The 21,834-nt window shown below is 44.4% G+C and overlaps 1 non-coding gene across 1 annotated transcript; it reads left to right on the plus strand.

Moving 5' to 3' along the window:
- Positions 1-5,607: 5,607 nt before the first annotated feature.
- Trnas-cga (transfer RNA serine (anticodon CGA)) lies at positions 5,608-5,681 on the plus strand. The gene has a single exon. It is a non-coding gene; the product is annotated as a tRNA-Ser (tRNA).
- The last annotated feature ends 16,153 nt before the right edge of the window (positions 5,682-21,834 follow it).

The following is a 21,834-nucleotide window of genomic DNA, read 5'->3' on the forward strand; positions in this document are numbered from 1 at the left end:
AGTGAACTAACAATCAGTGCCACAGCAGATGTAATGTACGAGCACACGGTGAATATTTGGAAGGCATTCAGCACCCTTATTTAGGGACATGTGCAAGATTATACATGATCACCAATGTACGATTGATTATATAAGTTTATGAGATATTCCAGAAATTCATGTTTAAAATCTTGATATATTCCAGAAAGTATGGCTGCACACACTCTCTCTGTATCCTGTCTCCTACTTCACCGTGCCAGGGTTTTCGTGGAATGAAATGTTAAGACGAAGCCGCAGCAATATTAGACTGTTGTCTGATGTTACATGCTGATCTTCTTGAAACACAGGATTAATAGGAGACTTCGCCAGAGCGTGGACAGGCATATCAACGAGAATTGTCTAAGAGTGAGCGTAGAGGAGAATCGGCCATCATACACTTTCAGTGAGGTTTTTTGAATTGGATGTAAACTACCTGTACGGGCACACCTTGTAACAACCTCTGTCGCTCGGAGGTTTCCAATGGCTGCCTGAAGAGGAAATATTCAGAATTCCGGAGAGTAATACACTACTGACCACTAAAATTGCTACACCACAAAGATGACGTGTTACAGACGCGATATTTAACCGACAGGAAGACGATGCTGTGATATGCAAATGATTAGCTTTTTAGAGCATTCACACAAGGTTGGCGCCAGTGGCGACAACTAAAACGTGCTGACGTGAGGAAAGTTTCCAACCGATTTCTCATACACAGACAGCAGTTGACCGGCGTTGCCTGGTGAAACGTCGTTGTCACACCTCGAGTAAGGAGGAGAAATGCGTACCATCCGGTTTCCGACTTTGATAAAGGTCGGATTGTAGCCTATCGCGATTGCAGTTTCTCGTATCGCGATATTGCTGCTCGCGTTGGTCGAGATCCAATGACTGTTAGCAGAATATGGAATAGGTGGGTTCAGGAGGGTAATACGGCACGCCGTACTGGATCCCAACGGCCTCGTATCACTAGCAGTCGAGATGACAGGCATCTTGTCCGCATGGCTGTAACGGATCGTGCAGCGACGTCTCGATCCCTGAGTCAACAGACGGGGACGTTTGCAAGACAACAACCATCTGCACGAACAGTTCGACGAAGTTTGCAGCAGCATGGACTATCAGCTCGGAGACCATGGCTGTGGTTACCCTTGACGCTGCATTACAGACAGGAGCGCCTGCAGTGGTGTACTCAATGACGAACCTGGGTGCACGAATGGCAAAATGTCATTTTTTCGGATGAATCCAGGCTCTATTTACAGCATCATGATGGTCGCATCCGTGTTTGGTGACATTGCGGTGAACGCACGTTGGAAGCGTGTATTCGTCATCGCCATACTCTCGTATCACCCGGCGTGATGGTATGGAGTGCCACTGGTTACACTTCTCGGTCACCTCTTGTTCGCATTGACGGCACTTTGAACAGTGGACGCTACATTTCAGATGTGTTGAGATCTGTGGCTCCACCCTTCATTCGATCCCTGCGAAACCCTACACTTCAGCAGGATAATGCACGACCACATGATGCAGGTACTGTACGGGCCTTTCCGGATACAGTAAATGTTCGACTGCTGTCCTGGCCAGCACATTCTCCAGATCTCTCACCAATTGGAAATGACTCAATGCGCAGGTGTATCAAGGCCGTTATTACGGCCGGAGGTGGTTGTTCTGGGTACTGATTTCTCAGGATCTATGCACCCAAATTGCGTGAAAATGTAATCACATGTCAGTTCTAGTATAATATATTTGTCCAAAGAATACTCGTTTATGATCTGCATTTCTTCTTGATGTAGCAATTTTAATGGCCGGTAGTGTATGTTCTTGTCGTATAGCAGCAAATCACATCCATTTGCATGAAGCGTATTGCGACTTGCCACTGTGTTCAGAACCCTTTCCTTCGTGAAACTGTTCTGTCCCGAATCTGTTGACAAGGCTAGGGAATAAGCAACGATCTATTCTACAGTAGAAAAACCTACAGATATGTCTCAGGCTGCTGATAGAACTTGCTAGAGACACCTGTAGCACCTCCTTTAAGCGTCGTTGCTGATTGAAGAACGTTGGTGTAAATACGGTGAAGCGTATATTTGAAAAATACCTTTGCAAATTAATGAACAAGTCAGTTTTCGGAAAAACTATGCAAAATGTTACAGGAAACGCCTAAATTAATTTTGTTTACCGGTGGGAGTATCGATAATGGGCAAAGGATTACACTGCCAGGCCAAATTTGGCAGGCCAATATCTCCAATGAAGGGCTAGTCACTGTGGAGATGGCCAATGTTCCAATAGACTTCACGAAGCCTTTCTATTTCAGTATGTGTATTTTTGACCTGTCCAAACGCCACATTTGCTGATTACACACCGAGATTGCGTAGCCAATCTTTGGTAGTCCCAAGTTACTTTCATCTACCGGGTGAAAGGCTGCAAGCCATTAGGTACAATAACGAAAAATTCGGCACGTATTTATGTGCGTTCGATAACTCTTTTGGAATAACACCGTAAAACAAGGACGAGGTGAATGGTTCTCAGATTGTGGAGTTTGTGGGGCTCAGGTCGAAAATGTATCCACACCGTGACACCCAGAGGTGGGATAAGGCTGTGCATCATGTGGTCTCAAAGGGTCTGATGATCGAGGACAGCAACTAGTGCCTGTTGGAAGGCGTTCTTCTGATCGGAGGGCCATGAGGTACATACTGTTCTGCAGCCGAAAGTAGTACTGTTGCGTGATGGCAACAAATGGTTAATGTGTGGTGACAGGATTGAAACCTTCCCACACTAGTACTATTTATTTAGTGAATGAGTTTGTCACTGTGTTTATATTTATTTGTTAATGTGTGTGTGTGTGTGTGTGTGTGTAGGAAATTTGAATGAAATGTTTGTCATTAGTCGTGTGTGTGTGTGTGTGTGTATGTGTGTGTGTGTGTGTGTGTGTGTGTGTGTCTGGTTTTCCTTCATCTGCTACTACAAGAGCTCATTTCTCATATATATCGTATATAGAAAAATATTAGAAACGAAAGTATAAATGGATAAATATCATGTACAGAATGCTCACAAAGAATATGATTAAAAGGCTAATACTTTATAAAACAGAGATAGGTGTGGCACAAACAAAATGACAAACGGTATCTAAGTTCTTCTTCTCCCTACAAGTTTAGTGAAATTTAATATACGTGTTTAGATTAGTAATGCAGATATATCATTAGAAAGTATTTAAAAATTATAGCTATGCAAATAAACAAATTGCTATATGCCAACAGAAAATAAATATTTATTTTATAACGAAGTTAAGAAAACACGAAATTTTGTTAATAAATAACAAAAAGACATTGTAAAACATTGTACTGTAAAAACAATTTTACTGATAACAAATATTAGTTTATTTCTTATGTAGTTGTTATTGTTTCCAGGCCCTGCCACTGTAGAATTATTATTAATAATAAACTTTTTTAACTAACCTGACCTATCTCCATGATTCATATGTCTCGAATGGAGAAGTCTATACAACTGAAATCGTTAAAAGGATGATAACGGGAAGGGGCACTCTGATCTTACTTGTCCAAAGGGGGGCGGGGGTTGGAGGGGGAGAGGTTTCCCGTCAATTCATCATGCTCCCACTGTTCCAGAATTCAGACGCGCTTACCTTCACGACTGTTGGTTGAGGGCAAAACAAGGTTAAGTAAAACTGGGGACAATGATGATGGAAAGTTATGCAGATTCGAGGTGGCAGGACCTCACGGAGTGTTTCAGAAACCAATTCCTAGATTTTTCTTACGAGACAGCACAACTAATATATGTTTCCAGAATGAGATTTTCACTCTGCAGCGGAGTGTGCGCTGATATGAAACTTCCTGGCAGATTAAAACTGTGTGCCCGACCGAGACTCGAACTCGGGACCTTTGCCTTTCGCGGGCAAGTGCTCTACCACTGAGCTACCGAAGCACGACTCACGTCCGGTACTCACAGCTTTACTTCTGCCAGTACCTCGTCTCCTACCTTCCAAACTTTACAGAAGCTCTCCTGCGAACCTTGCAGAACTAGCACTCCTGAAAGAAAGGATATTGCGGAGACATGGCTTAGCCACAGCCTGGGGGATGTTTCCAGAATGAGATTTTCACTCTGCAGCGGAGTGTGCGCTGATATGAAACTTCCTGGCAGATTAAAACTGTGTGCCCGACCGAGACTCGAACTCGGGACCTTTGCCTTTCGCGGGCAAGTGCTCTACCACTGAGCTACCGAAGCACGACTCACGTCCGGTACTCACAGCTTTACTTCTGCCAGTACCTCGTCTCCTACCTTCCAAACTTTACAGAAGCTCTCCTGCGAACCTTGCAGAACCAGCACTCCTGAAAGAAAGGATATTGCGGAGACATGGCTTAGCCACAGCCTGGGGGATGTTTCCAGAATGAGATTTTCACTCTGCAGCGGAGTGTGCGCTGATATGAAACTTCCTGGCAGATTAAAACTGTGTGCCCGACCGAGACTCGAACTCGGGACCTTTGCCTTTCGCGGGCAAGTGCTCTACCACTGAGCTACCGAAGCACGACTCACGTCCGGTACTCACAGCTTTACTTCTGCCAGTACCTCGTCTCCTACCTTCCAAACTTTACAGAAGCTCTCCTGCGAACCTTGCAGAACTAGCACTCCTGAAAGAAAGGATATTGCGGAGACATGGCTTAGCCACAGCCTGGGGGATGTTTCCAGAATGAGATTTTCACTCTGCAGCGGAGTGTGCGCTGATATGAAACTTCCTGGCAGATTAAAACTGTGTGCCCGACCGAGACTCGAACTCGGGACCTTTGCCTTTCGCGGGCAAGTGCTCTACCACTGAGCTACCGAAGCACGACTCACGTCCGGTACTCACAGCTTTACTTCTGCCAGTACCTCGTCTCCTACCTTCCAAACTTTACAGAAGCTCTCCTGCGAACCTTGCAGAACTAGCACTCCTGAAAGAAAGGATATTGCGGAGACATGGCTTAGCCACAGCCTGGGGGATGTTTCCAGAATGAGATTTTCACTCTGCAGCGGAGTGTGCGCTGATATGAAACTTCCTGGCAGATTAAAACTGTGTGCCCGACCGAGACTCGAACTCGGGACCTTTGCCTTTCGCGGGCAAGTGCTCTACCACTGAGCTACCGAAGCACGACTCACGTCCGGTACTCACAGCTTTACTTCTGCCAGTACCTCGTCTCCTACCTTCCAAACTTTACAGAAGCTCTCCTGCGAACCTTGCAGAACTAGCACTCCTGAAAGAAAAGATATTGCGGAGATATGGCTTAATCACAGCCTGGGGGATGTTTCCAGAATGAGATTTTCACTCTGCAGCGGAGTGTGCGCTGATATGAAACTTCCTGGCAGATTAAAACTGTGTGCCCGACCGAGACTCGAACTCGGGACCTTTGCCTTTCGCGGGCACACTCCGCTGCAGAGTGAAAATCTCATTCTGGAAACATCCCCCAGGCTGTGGCTAAGCCATGTCTCCGCAATATCCTTTCTTTCAGGAGTGCTAGTTCTGCAAGGTTCGCAGGAGAGCTTGTGTAAAGTTTGGAAGGTAGGAGACGAGGTACTGGCAGAAGTAAAGCTGTGAGTACCGGACGTGAGTCGTGCTTCGGTAGCTCAGTGGTAGAGCATTTGCCCGCGAAAGGCAAAGGTCCCGAGTTCGAGTCTCGGTCGGGCACACAGTTTTAATCTGCCAGGAAGTTTCATATCAGCGCACACTCCGCTGCAGAGTGAAAATCTCATTCTGGAAACATCCCCCAGGCTGTGGCTAAGCCATGTCTCCGCAATATCCTTTCTTTCAGGAGTGCTAGTTCTGCAAGGTTCGCAGGAGAGCTTCTGTAAAGTTTGGAAGGTAGGAGACGAGGTACTGGCAGAAGTAAAGCTGTGAGTACCGGACGTGAGTCGTGCTTCGGTAGCTCAGTGGTAGAGCACTTGCCCGCGAAAGGCAAAGGTCCCGAGTTCGAGTCTCGGTCGGGCACACAGTTTTAATCTGCCAGGAAGTTTCATATCAGCGCACACTCCGCTGCAGAGTGAAAATCTCATTCTGGAAACATCCCCCAGGCTGTGGCTAAGCCATGTCTCCGCAATATCCTTTCTTTCAGGAGTGCTAGTTCTGCAAGGTTCGCAGGAGAGCTTCTGTAAAGTTTGGAAGGTAGGAGACGAGGTACTGGCAGAAGTAAAGCTGTGAGTACCGGACGTGAGTCGTGCTTCGGTAGCTCAGTGGTAGAGCACTTGCCCGCGAAAGGCAAAGGTCCCGAGTTCGAGTCTCGGTCGGGCACACAGTTTTAATCTGCCAGGAAGTTTAATATATGTTTGTTTCACTAACCTTCCGTGGCAAATACAGGGGGAAACTATAATCGCCTATATGTACACGCACAACCTGCGTAGTTTCCAGAATTTATTGGAAAACTTAGGCTGGAATTGGTATACAGAAATGATGGAACCGGTGCAATTTATTCATACTCACTTTCCACCTGAAAATCAGCAAGCGACTAACCAAAATTGGAGAGTGAGACACTGCCATGAAGAAACAAAAATGGATGGGCTATACAAAATGAAAACAGCCAATGGGGTCACACTATCAGTCAGGAGAAAGCTGGCTGCTTTCCCACAAAAACTTCAGTATTACTGGTGTAAAAACTCTTCGCCTCAAACATAGAAAATACTTTTATATCATATTTGGCGGGTTTGGATGGTGTATTCCGGTACAGCGGCCCCTAAATCCAATCAACATTTCGTCGATCGTCATTTATTCGGTAGAATTGTGGGATCCTTTCAGCTTAGTTATAACGAAATGTAAAAGCTTTCTGACAGCAGCTTACTTCTCAAGTATTTTCCTTTCATCTCGAATGGAAAGGTCATTAAACCTCATAAAACATGTTTCAATTTTTATAACTCATCGTGACACACAGGATATCCATAACTGAACAATCTGGATCCCAAAGTTCTTTTACTTTTACATGTTGACCTTTCTTTATACATGTCACAAATAAAACGCCGAATAGTGCCATAATTTAACATCTACCTGTACCTTTACAAGCCCTTGTACATTTGTGGTTTATTCTGAGGCTGTAAAAATATTTGTTAGTATCGGCTACTATCATATCAGTTTCAAAAAGCTTGTAAAACGCGTCAGTTTCATTAGAAATATTGTTTGAATAGCTTATGAGGTTGGGTGACACTTTTATCGTACTTCTTTACTTAGTTTTTTGTTTTGTTTTAGAAGCCTGTTTACTACACTTTAATAGTTTATCGTTTTCTAAGAATAACTCAGTTTCTGTACTTCTTTCTTCCTCATCCTCACTTTCGTCCTCCTGTTCGAAGTTAGTTTCAGTGTAGGTAAAATGAATTTATTCGTCACTCGAATCAGCTACACTTTAGCTGACTGAACATAATTGCTTGACACTACACACAGTTAACATAATTTTTTAAATACAGACGTCAAAATTAAGAAAACGAAAGTGATTGAAATGCTGAATGGTCACGCGTAACTGCATTTGTCAGTTAAAAACCCACAAACCGGTTTTGTAACTTTGGAATTGAATCTTCTGGTGCAAACATAAATACTATGTCATATGTTAAAGAATACCGCAATGTAAAATTTGGCGTGCCTAGGTAAAGCTTTCAACAATCCTCAACTGATAGAGAACCATCTTCAGATAATAAAGAGACAATCGTCGGTGATGAAAGTCATGTTTCTGTTAAGTCACGAACTGCATACATTCAGATAAAAATGTGTTCGTGTCGGTCTACGTCGAACAACAAAATGCCCCTCATAGATGTTATTCATGGAAGTACTGGGCCCTGTAGTGACAAAAGACGACACGCTGATGTGTATTTGCCACCAACATGGCAGCTGACAACATAAGCTACGAACGTCCAGTGTATTGTGAAAGAATGGCTACCATTGGCTACTTCATTCAGTTTCACTTTAATAGTTTTAACAGCTGTATTTTAGAAAACTGATCATTTTATGAACTGTCAGGAAACCATGTTTCAAAATTAACTGTAACTAAACGAGATATATTCCACGTCTCTCAGCTTTCTCAAGTTCTTGAAGATGTGCAGGTATATACCCAAGCTTTATAAAATCTTTGGACCTAGGAACAAATAGGTAAAAAGCATTAATTGTTGGTTAAATAAATACTGTCGTGAAAAGGTAGTATAAGACGATCGGGGGCACGGGGTGCCCCACTTCCGATATCAACAACGCAATACTGACGGCGCTGATTCAAGCTGGGAGGGTAGAGGGAAGGATGGGCGGAGGAAGAGCTGCCGCATCACAGGGCTCTGCATTACGCTACAGCACTGCGGAAGTTCACAACGAAGTACTCAGTACCCCAGTGCGCCAGCTCGGAGGCTATGGAGTAAGTAGGAGCATATTTTGAGTGCCAGTCGCATGTACTTAGCAGACATTCTTAGACTATGATGAAACTGACGGTGAAAGCAATATTAGGACGCGATTTTCTGTAACATAACAATGTAATGCTACATTTGAAGGAAACGTTTGCACTAGTGAATTAAAAGGAGAAGGACAAATTAAAATTCGTGGATAATGCGGAAACAATGCTGAAAGGATATTTGGAAAACATTGTTGTCACCAAAAAAGAAGACGAAATGACGTTAGAGAACGAGGTGGGACTATGGAAGAAGCACTAGGCAAAGTTATCCACGAACTAGCAAGAGATTGTGAGGAGCTTCAAGCAGGTGATCTGACGAAAAATGCGAATTCAGTTTCGATCACAGAAGTTTTGAAGAAAACAGATTATTTAGAAGACGATGAATACAACGAAGAATGGGAAGACATGGGGACCAGGTGATCAAAAGAGGAAGAGACAAAATGCCGTAGGATGCAACATAACTGAAGAGTATTATCTAAATTCTAGCTTGAAGCAGAAAACTTGAGCGAGGTTAAGAATGTTTCAGACATTGTGAAATAGTCGAATGTGCTACTACTAGAAACAGAGAAGAACGGAAAAATAATGAAGAGGTAGCAGACAGCGATTGTGGAAACACTCTGTGGGGTAACTTACTCGATGGAAATAATTAGTCACGAAAAATGCATTGGGGATTTCAGAAAGGAGAAGATAAATAGTGAAGTTATTCTAAACGAAGACTGTGTAGTAAGATACCAGGGAGATTAGATAGAGTAGATCATCAAATAAGAGAACTTGTAGATGGTCCAATTTGTTGGATTTGAAGGACACCAAAGTGAAATAGGAGGAGAGTTATAGAGGATAAGTTCAAAAGCACACAATAGGTACGGAACCAGAGATATGTGGGCGACAAAGTTCTATTACGATCAACGAAGTTATCAACTGAGAGCCGATATTTTATCAGCAATTTCATTCATGTATTTTGTGGACCTTATCACGTGCAGGAAACTCTACAAAGCTGTAAATCAACTGTAAATCACCACATTTCACATACCAAGACTTTTCGCAGATAAGAAGGCTAAGAAATGAGCCAAGGCAAGACGTCCACTTTCAGGTCTGTCGACAGAAGTTGTAATAATTGTATGAAGTAATTCCATGTAAATGTCGAAGTCATGTGGTTGCAAAATAGACTTTTTCACATGGAACAAGACCACGTGTCATCAGAAGAAGTCAGGAAGGAAGCGTAGCAGGTACTGCGAGGCATTAAATGGATCAATAGCTGTTGTGCGTGTTTTTGTAGATTTTTTTTATTTATCTACCGGATAAGAATGTGCACTGTGCAAGAAGCCATAGATCATTATAATTTGAGTTCATATGACTGGGGTTAGATAGTAATGAGATAACGAGGATTTAAGGATAGGAGACGGGAAGAATTGCAACATTATGAGGATTTTACGGACATGAAGGAACGCTGGATATGAGGATAGTTGATCAGTAACAAAATTTCCTGATTTACATGAATGTATGATAGACTGATGAGAGTATGATGTAGTAATCTTTGCTAATATCCATATACTCTAGACAGGGCAGAGAGCTGGAATTTTGGAGAAAAGTCATGATGAAAAGAAAACAATAAGAGATGATAAAAGAATGATCTTGACACGACACAGGTTGAAGCAAGGCGGAAGTTAATAAAAAAATTTCAATGAAATATAGACAGACCACGCATGATTGCAAATGTGAAATAAGATAACCGTTGAGAGAGAGACATTGTAAGTTAGGTCACCACAAAAAGGTGGGTATTATAAGATTTTATTTTGTAAACGTCCAGGCATAAGTTAGGAACCACACTATCCTTCTGTTTATGTTTCAGTTATGTGGAGCTCCACACGTTGTGAGTGCACCTGAACTTGTGTATGTGGTAGATTATTAGAACGATGTCAAAAGGCTGCATTTCGACGACGACATGTCAGATAGTTTTATATTCTGACAGAATGTGACTTTGCAGTGTTACTTGAAAATTGCCATAAGGCCGAAATTGCAATAGTAACAATAAATACTTTGTACAGTCAACGGTGACTATGATGTCTTTTAAGAAATGTTATATGACTGTGAATTCCTGTTGTGACTTGGCAAGACAGCCAAGTCACTATGCGAGGAAGCCGAAAAGCACGCGTTAAGCTCACGCACACTGGCGTGAGGTCTGGAACAGGTCAGAGAAATAAGACTAGCAAAACAAGAGTAACTGGTAGAATACTTAACTTTAATCCACAATGGGTGAACATCTCTCGTTACTGTACAGGCTTCACCATATTAATTATCAAATGCTATGGCGCCTTGCTAGGTCGTAGCAAATGACGTAGCTGAAGGCTATGCTAATTATCGTCTCGGCAAATGAGAGCGTATTTGTCAATGTAGCATCGGTAGCAAAGTCTGCTGTACAACTGGGGCGAGTGCTAGGATCTGTCTCTAGACCTGCCGTGTGGCGGCGCTCGGTCTGCAATCACTGACAGTGGCGACACGCGGGTCCGTCGTATACTAGCGGACCGCGGCCGATTTAAAAGCTACCACCTAGCAAGTGTGGTGTCTGGCGGTGACATCACAATACCAACCATGAGAGTTAATCACTAGTGCAGTAGTTGAACAGCCCAGGCGCATAGTGTGGTTTGCTCTCTGCTCCACCCCCCCCCCCCCCCCCGACCCCAAGCTATGATAAGATTCTGCGAGCACAATACGTTGGCCTCCTACCTGCTTGCCTGCTTGCTGCTGAGTGAGCCCGTAACCCAAGCTGAGGTCGCAAGGGATTTACCTCGCCATGAGCAAAGACATTGTTGGACATTCTGAGACTGAACTGCTAGACGACCGGCGTGCTCTAGCAGCCCTTTCACTGATTCAAAATGATGGTGTCATATAGCGGTTACATTTAGTCCGTCAATGAACCACTGTGTGTTGCCCATGTGGTAAATTTACTGTATCTTTATGCAGAATGAATACCAAGACATTTGCAATCTTTCACATGATTTTCAAGGTGTTGTACATGAAGGTCACGTCCTTTGAACTTTGATATAGAACCGTCTCGATGAAGTGAAACAATTTTGTTAAGTGAGAGGACGTCACTGACCGCTTCTCAAGTGAATACCAGTGACTATTCGCAAAGATATTCCAGTGAAAAGTCAGTAACCAACTATTTCATTAAGTTTTGAAGCTCCACTTCGTGGTTTTCTGTGTTTACCATTTAGAAATTGGGTTGTTTTTTGAAGTTCAGCCTTATGAAAACACATATGACTTTCTTTTTAAATTTTATATTTACCCAGATATATTTCCACACCTATGTGTCTTCTTCAGTGGATCAATTTTTATTTCTGCCAAATACAATGTCACATTTATAATAATTTATCTATTGTAGACTTACGGATTACAATATGTGCATTTTGCTTTGTTTTCATTCGGATGCTCACCTTAAAATAACATCGTTTTCTTTTTTTTTGACAGAATGTCATCTGCAAGCTAGCCATGAGTAAATTATTGTGTATTTGTGAAGAGCTATTTCGTGGGTAGAGGCTATGTGCGTTTCTGTACTTACATTTTTCGTCCTCTTGTGCGTCTCTGGTTAATGTCTCGATCAGTGCATTGTTTCCATACAGTTTTCCACAAAATTTTCGTTCACTAATTTACCTGACATGTACTTTCACAAAATGTGGCAAAACGTGATCTGAGCAGACACTGCTGACTCCATTATCAGTGAGAGGTGTTATGTTATTTTCGCTGCCCACTTGTTCATCGTTGATCTTCTGTTTGTTGTGGCGCTAATTTTCAATGCTTCGTCAGAACTAGTGTAGTGCGGCTACTGGGAGCGGGCAGAATACGCGTAATATGTATAGGTGCGTGTGTGTGTGTGTGTGTGTGTGTGTGTGTGTGTGTGTGTGTGTGTGTGTGTTTGTGGAATAAGGGGGGGAGAGAGAGAGAGAGAGAGAGAGAGAGAGAGAGACAGAGAGAGAGAGCTGGAATGAGGGGTGGGGAAACAACGGAGAAAACAGAAGTATTTTTTTTCTATAATTGAGAATGTTTGATTGTTATGTTTTATGTGGGCCTTTGTATAGTTCCTTGAGTGTTTTGTTGCACACTGTTGTATTTTCATTCAGGACTCTCTTTCCTTGTATCATTTCTTTATCACTTTTCGTATGTGGTAATTCTCCCCTATTGTTTTTAATAGAGGCTGTTGCTTTCTCTTAAGATCAGTCTCCATGTTTTTTGGATGGTGATTTGCTTGTATTAGATGATCTGCCAAATTGGAGTGTATACTATCACTTCTTAGTGCTCTGGTTTGTTCAGAGTACTTCGTTTTGTCATTTCCGCATGTTTGGCCTATGTAGACCGACTGGCATGAATTACAGATTAAGTGATATATTTCAGCTTGGGAGAATTTATCTGCAGAGGTGTTCTTAGTGCTTATATTTTTCTGTACTGTGTCATTTTGTGAGGAATGATATTTGTAGCCCTTTTCTATTCAGTATGCTTCCCACTCTGCTGACATTTTTGTTACTGTATGTTAGTATATGCCATACTGTACTCTTTGTAGCGTTTTCCTGGTTCCCTGTGTTTGTCTGGAGTTCCTGTTCTTGGTTTTCTGTGGCAGCTGGTTATTTGTTCACAGTTTCTTCTCTTTTAATTTGTTATTTTTTTAATTTTGTTGCTCAGTTTGTGTATCATTTGTGTGTTGTACTCATTCTCTCTAGCTATCTGGTGAATTGTGTTTAGTTCCTGTGTATAGCTGAGTTTGTCTAGTGGAGTTGTGTTGAGCCTGGTTAGCATGTGTCTGAAACTTTAGAGCTTGTGTGCTTGCGGTTGTTTGGAGTTGATGTGAATGGTCGTACTTGTGGCTGTAGGTTTCCTTAAAAACTTCAAAATTACGTTTGTTGTTTATTCTGTGTATGGCGATGTCTCAGAAATTAAGTCTGATATCCCCTTCTCTCTCAAAAGTGAATTTTATTTTTGGGTGAACTGTATTTATATCAGTGTGTGAGTGTAGTGTCTGTTTCATCTCCCAAGCAAATTATGTCATCCACATGTCTGTACCAGTATATAATCTTGCCCTGTTTTGGGTATCTGATTTCACTAAATATTTTGTTTCCAATATGGTTGAAAAATATGTTTGGAAGTAGACCGCTGATGGGTGAGCCTTTTGGAAGGCCATCGTTTTGTAGCTAGAACTCCATCTTCAAAGTGAAGTAGTTCTGTTTTGTTATGACCTTCATGGTGGCTTCTGTTTCATCTATGTGTGCACTGGTTATGTCCTCTTGAGTCTGCAGTTGCTTTTTAACAATGCTAATTGCTTCTTCTACTGGCACATTTGTGTACATGGATGTGATATCAAAAGATACGGGGGTACTGTTGATGGTATGTTTAGATGAGAAAGATAAAATTCATACAGTTTCCTGTACTGATCTGCAAGGGCACGTAAATAAGAAGTCTTTATGAAAGCATCTTGCGCTTAGGCTCAGACGAAGGATTGCACGACGGATCGTAAAAGCAGACAGGGAAACAGCCTCAGCAGAATCCACGAAGGTCTGCTGAGCCACTTGAACACGTGCAAAGAGCTGCTGCAGGCGGTCCGACAGGACAGTGCTTTAAGCAAAGCCACGCTAACATCCGACACTCCAATGTCCCAATGCAGATAATATCTACAGGTCGTGCCGTGACAATGGAGACTGTTTTTAGCGAACTATGTGTGGTCTACGGATGCATGCTGTTTTGGTAGCGTCCCGGAAGAACTACTGTTGACAGTTCTGCAGGAAGGCAGAATTTGTGGATACACGCAGACCATTAAGATAACATTTGAGAGCGTAGAATGTGAGCAAGCAAGTTTATGGCACCCTTGAAGTTTGCGAGATAGCGCCACCGTGCTCAGGTCCCGTAAAACAATATGTTTAACGAACTGTAAGAACAGCTACCACTGCTTAAGCTAAACAGTTTGGAAGTGGGAGTAAGAAACACAGCTATGCTCACAGAGGTCCACCCACATGGGCCGACACGCGAATGTAGATAGAAAGGGGGAGAGAAAAAGATACAATTGCACCGCCAAATGTAACTTTGTAAGTGGCTAACCGAATATAATGAGAGCATGGGAGGGAAACAAGCATTTTTTTTTAAGACAGCAGTCACAATATTTATCGATCAGGCAATCAAAGTTACGTGTCACCAGGAAAGCGCAGAAAAACGAGTATTCCTATTCTAAAGTGCACTGTAGAAAGTCACTTCTCCAGCAGACTTAGAAAGTATACTTTTCACTGCAGCATCTCTACAGCTGGCGCCACTTCTGGTGGATTTCACATAGGCAGTGTTAGGCTCACATCCGACTAAGTTGAAATTAGACGCAGGTTGTTGTACAGTACCAATGACTTGTTCTGCAGCTACTTCAGTCACTACTTGCAGGTTAACACCACGGTGAGCTCCCACCGCAACAGTGATACGAAGTGTATCGAAAGTACAGGGCTTTTACAAATGATTGAAGCGATTTCATAAATTCACTGTTGCTGCATTCATTGACATATGGTCACGACACACTACAGATACGTAGAAAAACTCATAAAGTTTTGTTCGGCTGAAGCCGCGCATCAGGTTTCTGCCGCCAGAGCGCTCGAGAGCAGTGAGACAAAATGGCGACAGAAGCCGAGAAAGCGTATGTCGTGCTTGAAATGCACTCACATCAGTCAGTCATAACAGTGCAACGACGCTTCAGGACGAAGTTCAACAAAGATCCACCAACTGCTAACTCCATTCGGCGATGGTATGCGCAGTTTAAAGCTTCTGGATGCCTCTGTAAGGGGAAATGAACGGGTCGACCTGCAGTGAGCGAAGAAACGGTTGAACGCGTGCGGGCAAGTTTCACGCGTAGCCCGCAGAAGTTGACGAATAAAGCAAGCAGGAAGCTAAACGTACCACAGCCGACGGTTTGGAAAATCTTACGGAAAAGGCTAAAGCAGAAGCCTTACCGTTTACAATTGCTACAAGCCCTGACACCCGATGACGAAGTCAAACGCTTTGAATTTTCGGCGCGTTTGCAACAGCTCATGGAAGAGGATGCGTTCAGTGCGAAACTTGTTTTCACTGATGAAGCAACATTTTTTCTTAGTGGTGAAGTGAACAGACACAATGTGCGAATCTGGGCGGGAGAGAATCCTCACGCATTCGTGCAGCAAATTCGCAGTTCACCAAATGTTAACGTGTTTTGTGCAATCTCACGGTTTAAAGTTTACGGCCCCTTTTTCTTCTGCGAAAAAAACGTTACAGGACACGTGTATCTGGACAGGCTGGAAAATTGGCTCATGCCACAACTGGAGACCGACAGCGCCGACTTCATCTTTCAACAGGATGGTTGCTCCACCGCACTTTCATCATGATGTTCGGCATTTCTTAAACAGGAGATTGGAAAACCGATGGATCGGTAGTGGTGGAGATCATGATCAGCAATTCATGTCATGGCCTCCACGCTCTCCCGACTTAACCCCATGCGATATCTTTCTGTAGGGTTATGTGAAAGATTCAGTGTTTAAACCTCCTCTACCAAGAAACGTGCCAGAACTGCGAGCTCGCATCAACGATGCTTTCGAACTCATTGATGGGGACATGCTGCGCCGAGTGTGGGAGGAACTTGATTATCGGCTTGATGTCTAAAGGGGCACATATGGAACATTTGTGAATGCCTAAAAAAACTTTTTGAGTTTTTGTATGTGTGTGCAAAGCATTGTGAAAATATCTCAAATAATAAAGTTATTGTAGAGCTGTGAAATCGCTTCAATCATTTGTAATAACCCTGTAGAGTCATTTTTAACAACGTACAATAATTTACGTCTTCAGTCTTCACTTTGAAGACTTGCTTCTAGTCAGAGGCTCAACGTGCTTTCAGATCCGGCCATAGACGCAAACAAATGTTTTATCTATCTCTACGCACTAATCTTCAGTAATCACCACACTACTTAAGCTAATATAACTGTTTTATCGAGATAACCGTTCTTTTGAATGGCATCCTGGATTCCATGTCCAGGGTTGCTAAGGCATTGCATTATTATTGTCAATGATTGTAAATGATTTGTTTTGCGTTTTCGTGTTGTAAAATGAGTCAATTGTGATCCTGTTTTAATTTCATAGGTAAAAGATTCCTTGATTATGGTTCTGCTGGCTCAGCAATTTAAAATTGTAAGATACAAGCAGCCATTGTAGTACATCCAATTAAAGAATCACATTTTTAAAGCACCGATTAAACATAACAGGAATAGCTTATAACATTTCCCTCTTCTTGGCATTATCAGACTCCATTTTAAACCTTCTCCTCTTCACTACGTCGCCGCTCGAATAGCAGAACTCCTTTACTACATGGTCTCTGAATTCCTAATTTGATTCCGTCAGTATCTCATGATTTAATCCCACTACGTTCCATTACCTTTGTTTTACACTTGTTGACGTTCATTTTATGTTCTCTTTAGAAGTAGGTATCCATTATTTTCAGCTACCCTATCAAGTCCTCATCCATCTCTGACAGAATTACAATGTCGTTCAGTAAACCTGTATTGTAATTCTATTTCCAAATTTCTCCTTCGTCTTCTTTACTGCTCTCTCAACGTACAGACTGAGTAACATCGGTGACAGAATACTACCATATCTCACTCCCTTCCCGGCTACTGCTTCCCTTTCACGTGCATTCATTCTTGCAACTACAGTGTGGCTTCTGCACAAGTTATGAATGGCTTTTCGCCCCTTCTACTATATCCCATATCCTTGGAGCCTTAAAAATTCCAAAGAGAGTATTCCAATTAATATTGTCAAAACTTTCTCTAAATCTGCAAACAATGCATACGTATATTTGAATTTTGGATATATTGTCCACAAAAGTAAGTCAGTACTCATGGTGTGTTCCTACACTTCTTCGGAATCAAAACTAATGTCCTATGTTGCCTCTCGACAGTTTTTGCACCCCTCTGTAAATAATTCGCTTAATTATATTACGACGATGACTTGTTAAATTGATATTTCTTTGTAATTGATATTTCTTTGTAATTGGTGTTGTAACATTGTTTTAAAAATCTGTAGTTATTCCACATGCCTCATACATCACGTACAGTACGTGGAGTAGTTTCGCCTGCTTCATTTACTGAATTTTCATTTTCTACTTCCGTAAATTTTGTCATTTAAACATTAGTTGTTGCTCATAAAGTCTGTGTAAAGCTGCTGAATATTTTCTGATTAAGTAAATTCAATCAACTGAACACTATTTACTGTGCAAAAGTTTGTCTAAGGCAGCTGAATGAATCTTGGATTATCATCCTCAGAATTCTGCTTTATCATCCTGTCTACAATGTCATTCTGGTGTCTGTCCCTGCGAGCATTAATACATATATGGTTAATTGGTTTCCGGCTGGCTTTTGCTTCCTCGATTAGCGACAGAACGTCGTAAGTACAGGGTGGTCAGAAAGAGACTGAAAAGCTTGTAGGGGTGTTTTAGATTGAGTTGTCCTGAGAAATAATTGATGAAGATAAAATTTCCTTACTTTGCGTACGTGAGTGCTAAGGGTCTGGTCCCCTTATTGCTCTTAAGCAAAAGTTAAACGCGGGAGGAGATAAACACATTTTATAACATTGTTTAGTGCGTAAAGTAGTGGAACAGTCCGGAGGTGATGGTCGTATTTGTATGAGCATGACAATGCACACTGTCATAACGCAACACCTCCGAGGTCATTCTTTGTGGACGATAAAATTCCTGACATGGACTGACATGCGCACGGTCCTGGCGTCAACCCGATGGAATTCCTTTGGGACTGCTTACAACGTCGACTTCGTTCAAGACTGCAGCGTCTGACCACATACCTCCTCTGGATTCAGCTTATGACGAAGAATGGGCTGCCATTCCTACACAAACATTCAAGCACCTCAATGAACGTGTCTACAGGGTAGAGATGAAGCCGTCATAAAGACGGCGTGGACACACCACATATTAGTGTCTAGTAATAAACGTCAGGTTACTTCTGATATAATACACTCCTGGAAATTGAAATAAGAACACCGTGAATTCATTGTCCCAGGAAGGGGAAACTTTATTGACACATTCCTGGGGTCAGATACATCACATGATCACACTGACAGAACCACAGGCACATAGACACAGGCAACAGAGCATGCACAATGTCGGCACTAGTACAGTGTATATCCACCTTTCGCAGCAATGCAGGCTGCTATTCTCCCATGGAGACGATCGTAGAGATGCTGGATGTAGTCCTGTGGAACGGCTTGCCATGCCATTTCCACCTGGCGCCTCAGTTGGACCAGCGTTCGTGCTGGACGTGCAGACCGCGTGAGACGACGCTTCATCCAATCCCAAACATGCTCAATGGGGGACAGATCCGGAGATCTTGCTGGCCAGGGTAGTTGACTTACACCTTCTAGAGCACGTTGGGTGGCACGGGATACATGCGGACGTGCATTGTCCTGTTGGAACAGCAAGTTCCCTTGCCGGTCTAGGAATGGTAGAACGATGGGTTAGATGACGGTTTGGATGTACCGTGCACTATTCAGTGTCCCCTCGACGATCACCAGTGGTGTACGGCCAGTGTAGGAGATCGCTCCCCACACCATGATGCCGGGTGTTGGCCCTGTGTGCCTCGGTCGTATGCAGTCCTGATTGTGGCGCTCACCTGCACGGCGCCAAACACACATACGACCATCATTGGCACCAAGGCAGAAGCGACTCTCATCGCTGAAGACGACACGTCTCCCTTCGTCCCTCCATTCACGCCTGTCGCGACACCACTGGAGGCGGGCTACACGATGTTGGAGCGTGAGCGGAAGACGGCCTAACGGTGTGCGGGACCGTAGCCCAGCTTCATGGAGACGGTTGCGAATGGTCCTCGCCGATACCCCAGGAGCAACAGTGTCCCTAATTTGCTGGGAAGTGGCGGTGCGGTCCCCTACGGCACTGCGTAGGATCCTACGGTCTTGGCGTGCATCCGTGCGTCGCTGCGGTCCGGTCCCAGGTCGACGGGCACGTGCACCTTCCGCCGACCACTGGCGACAACATCGATGTACTGTGGAGACCTCACGCCCCACGTGTTGAGCAATTCGGCGGTACGTCCACCCGGCCTCCCGCATGCCCACTATACGCCCTCGCTCAATGTCCGTCAACTGCACATACGGTTCACGTCCACGCTGTCGCGGCATGCGACGCCGGTGTGTCAGACCCACCATACTTGCTCCGGACACTGCGAGAGGGCTGTACAAGCAATGATCACACGCACGGCACAGCGGACACACCAGGAACCGCGGTGTTGGCCGTCGAATGGCGCTAGCTGCGCAGCATTTGTGCACCGCCGCCGTCAGTGTCAGCCAGTTTGCCGTGGCATACGGAGCTCCATCGCAGTCTTTAACACTGGTAGCATGCCGCGACAGCGTGGACGTGAACCGTATGTGCAGTTGACGGACTTTGAGCGAGGGCGTATAGTGGGCATGCGGGAGGCCGGGTGGACGTACCGCCGAATTGCTCTACACGTGGGGCGTGAGGTCTCCACAGTACATCGATGTTGTCGCCAGTGGTCAGCGGAAGGTGCACGTGCCCGTCGACCTGGGACCGGACCGCAGCGACGCACGGATGCACGCCAAGACCGTAGGATCCTATGCAGTGCCGTAGGGGACCGCACCGCCACTTCCCAGCAAATTAGGGACACTGTTGCTCCTGGGGTATCGGCGAAGACCATTCGAAACCGTCTCCATGAAGCTGGGCTACGGTCCCGCACACCGTTAGGCCGTCTTCCGCTCACGCCCCAACATCGTGCAGCCCGCCTCCAGTGGTGTCGCGACAGGCGTGAATGGAGGGACGAATGGAGACGTGTCGTCTTCAGCGATGAGAGTCGCTTCTGCCTTGGTGCCAATGATGGTCGTATGCGTGTTTGGCGCCGTGCAGGTGAGCGCCACAATCAGGACTGCATACGACCGAGGCACACAGGGCCAACACCCGGCATCATGGTGTGGGGAGCGATCTCCTACACTGGCCGTACACCACTGGTGATCGTCGAGGGGACACTGAATAGTGCACGGTACATCCAAACCGTCATCTAACCCATCGTTCTACCATTCCTAGACCGGCAAGGGAACTTGCTGTTCCTACAGGACAATGCACGTCCGCATGTATCCCGTGCCACCCAACGTGCTCTAGAAGGTGTAAGTCAACTACCCTGGCCAGCAAGATCTCCGGATCTGTCCCCCATTGGGCATGTTTGGGACTGGATGAAGCGTCGTCTCACGCGGTCTGCACGTCCAGCACGAACGCTGGTCCAACTGAGGCGCCAGGTGGAAATGGCATGGCAAGCCGTTCCACAGGACTACATCCAGCATCTCTACGATCGTCTCCATGGGAGAATAGCAGCCTGCATTGCTGCGAAAGGTGGATATACACTGTACTAGTGCCGACATTGTGCATGCTCTGTTGCCTGTGTCTATGTGCCTGTGGTTCTGTCAGTGTGATCATGTGATGTATCTGACCCCAGGAATGTGTCAATAAAGTTTCCCCTTCCTGGGACAATGAATTCACGGTGTTCTTATTTCAATTTCCAGAAGTGTATATTGGTTGACCACAATTCAAGTGCACTAGCGGATATTTCTGCCTTGTAGCCGTTAGTGTTTTGATTACTTGCCCCGGCCACTGACGTAAATTCAGGCAGCGTCCTTTCCTCACTTGTTGTCTCTGTCCAATATGGTGTGTACTTTGGACAAAAAAAAAAGGCTCTGAGCACTATGGAACTTAACATCTATGGTCATCAGTCCCCTAGAACTTAGAACTACTTAAACCTAACTAACCTAAGGACATCACACACATCCATGCCCGAGGCAGGATTCGAACCTGCGGCCGTAGCGGTCGCGCGGTTCCAGACTTTAGCGCCTAGAACCGCTCGGCCACACTGGCCGGCTACTTTTGACAGCTTAATACATATTTAATTGTGGATAATCACGGTCGTAACATTTTGTGTTTGAGTTCTCATGTACCGATTGGTGACAAGCAAGTCGTTTTGTTGGTCGGTCCATGGCTGTCCCCTGGTTGGGTTCCGACGCATCAAGTGTAACTGGGCTCAGCACCTGTCTCACCTATGTGAACGATGGCAGACCGTCCTCCCTGGAGGTTTCTGAGTGCTGTTGTCTTTATTTTCTTATTCACCGGTGTTATGATCTATCATAGCCAATGATGTAAGCAAATGGTTCAAATAGCTCTGAGTACTACGGGACCTAACATCTGAGGGCATAAGTCCGCTAGAACCTAGAACTACGTAAACTTAACTAACATACGGACATCACACACAACCTTGCCCGAGGTAGTATTCGAACCGGGGACCGTAGTAGTCTCTCGGTTCCCGACTGAAGCGGATAGAACCGTGGCCGGCGCCAATGAATTAAAATAATTATTGGTTTTACTGGATTT

The sequence above is a fragment of the Schistocerca cancellata genome, chromosome 2, assembly GCF_023864275.1.
Source record: "Schistocerca cancellata isolate TAMUIC-IGC-003103 chromosome 2, iqSchCanc2.1, whole genome shotgun sequence".
Classification (NCBI taxonomy): domain Eukaryota; kingdom Metazoa; phylum Arthropoda; class Insecta; order Orthoptera; family Acrididae; genus Schistocerca; species Schistocerca cancellata.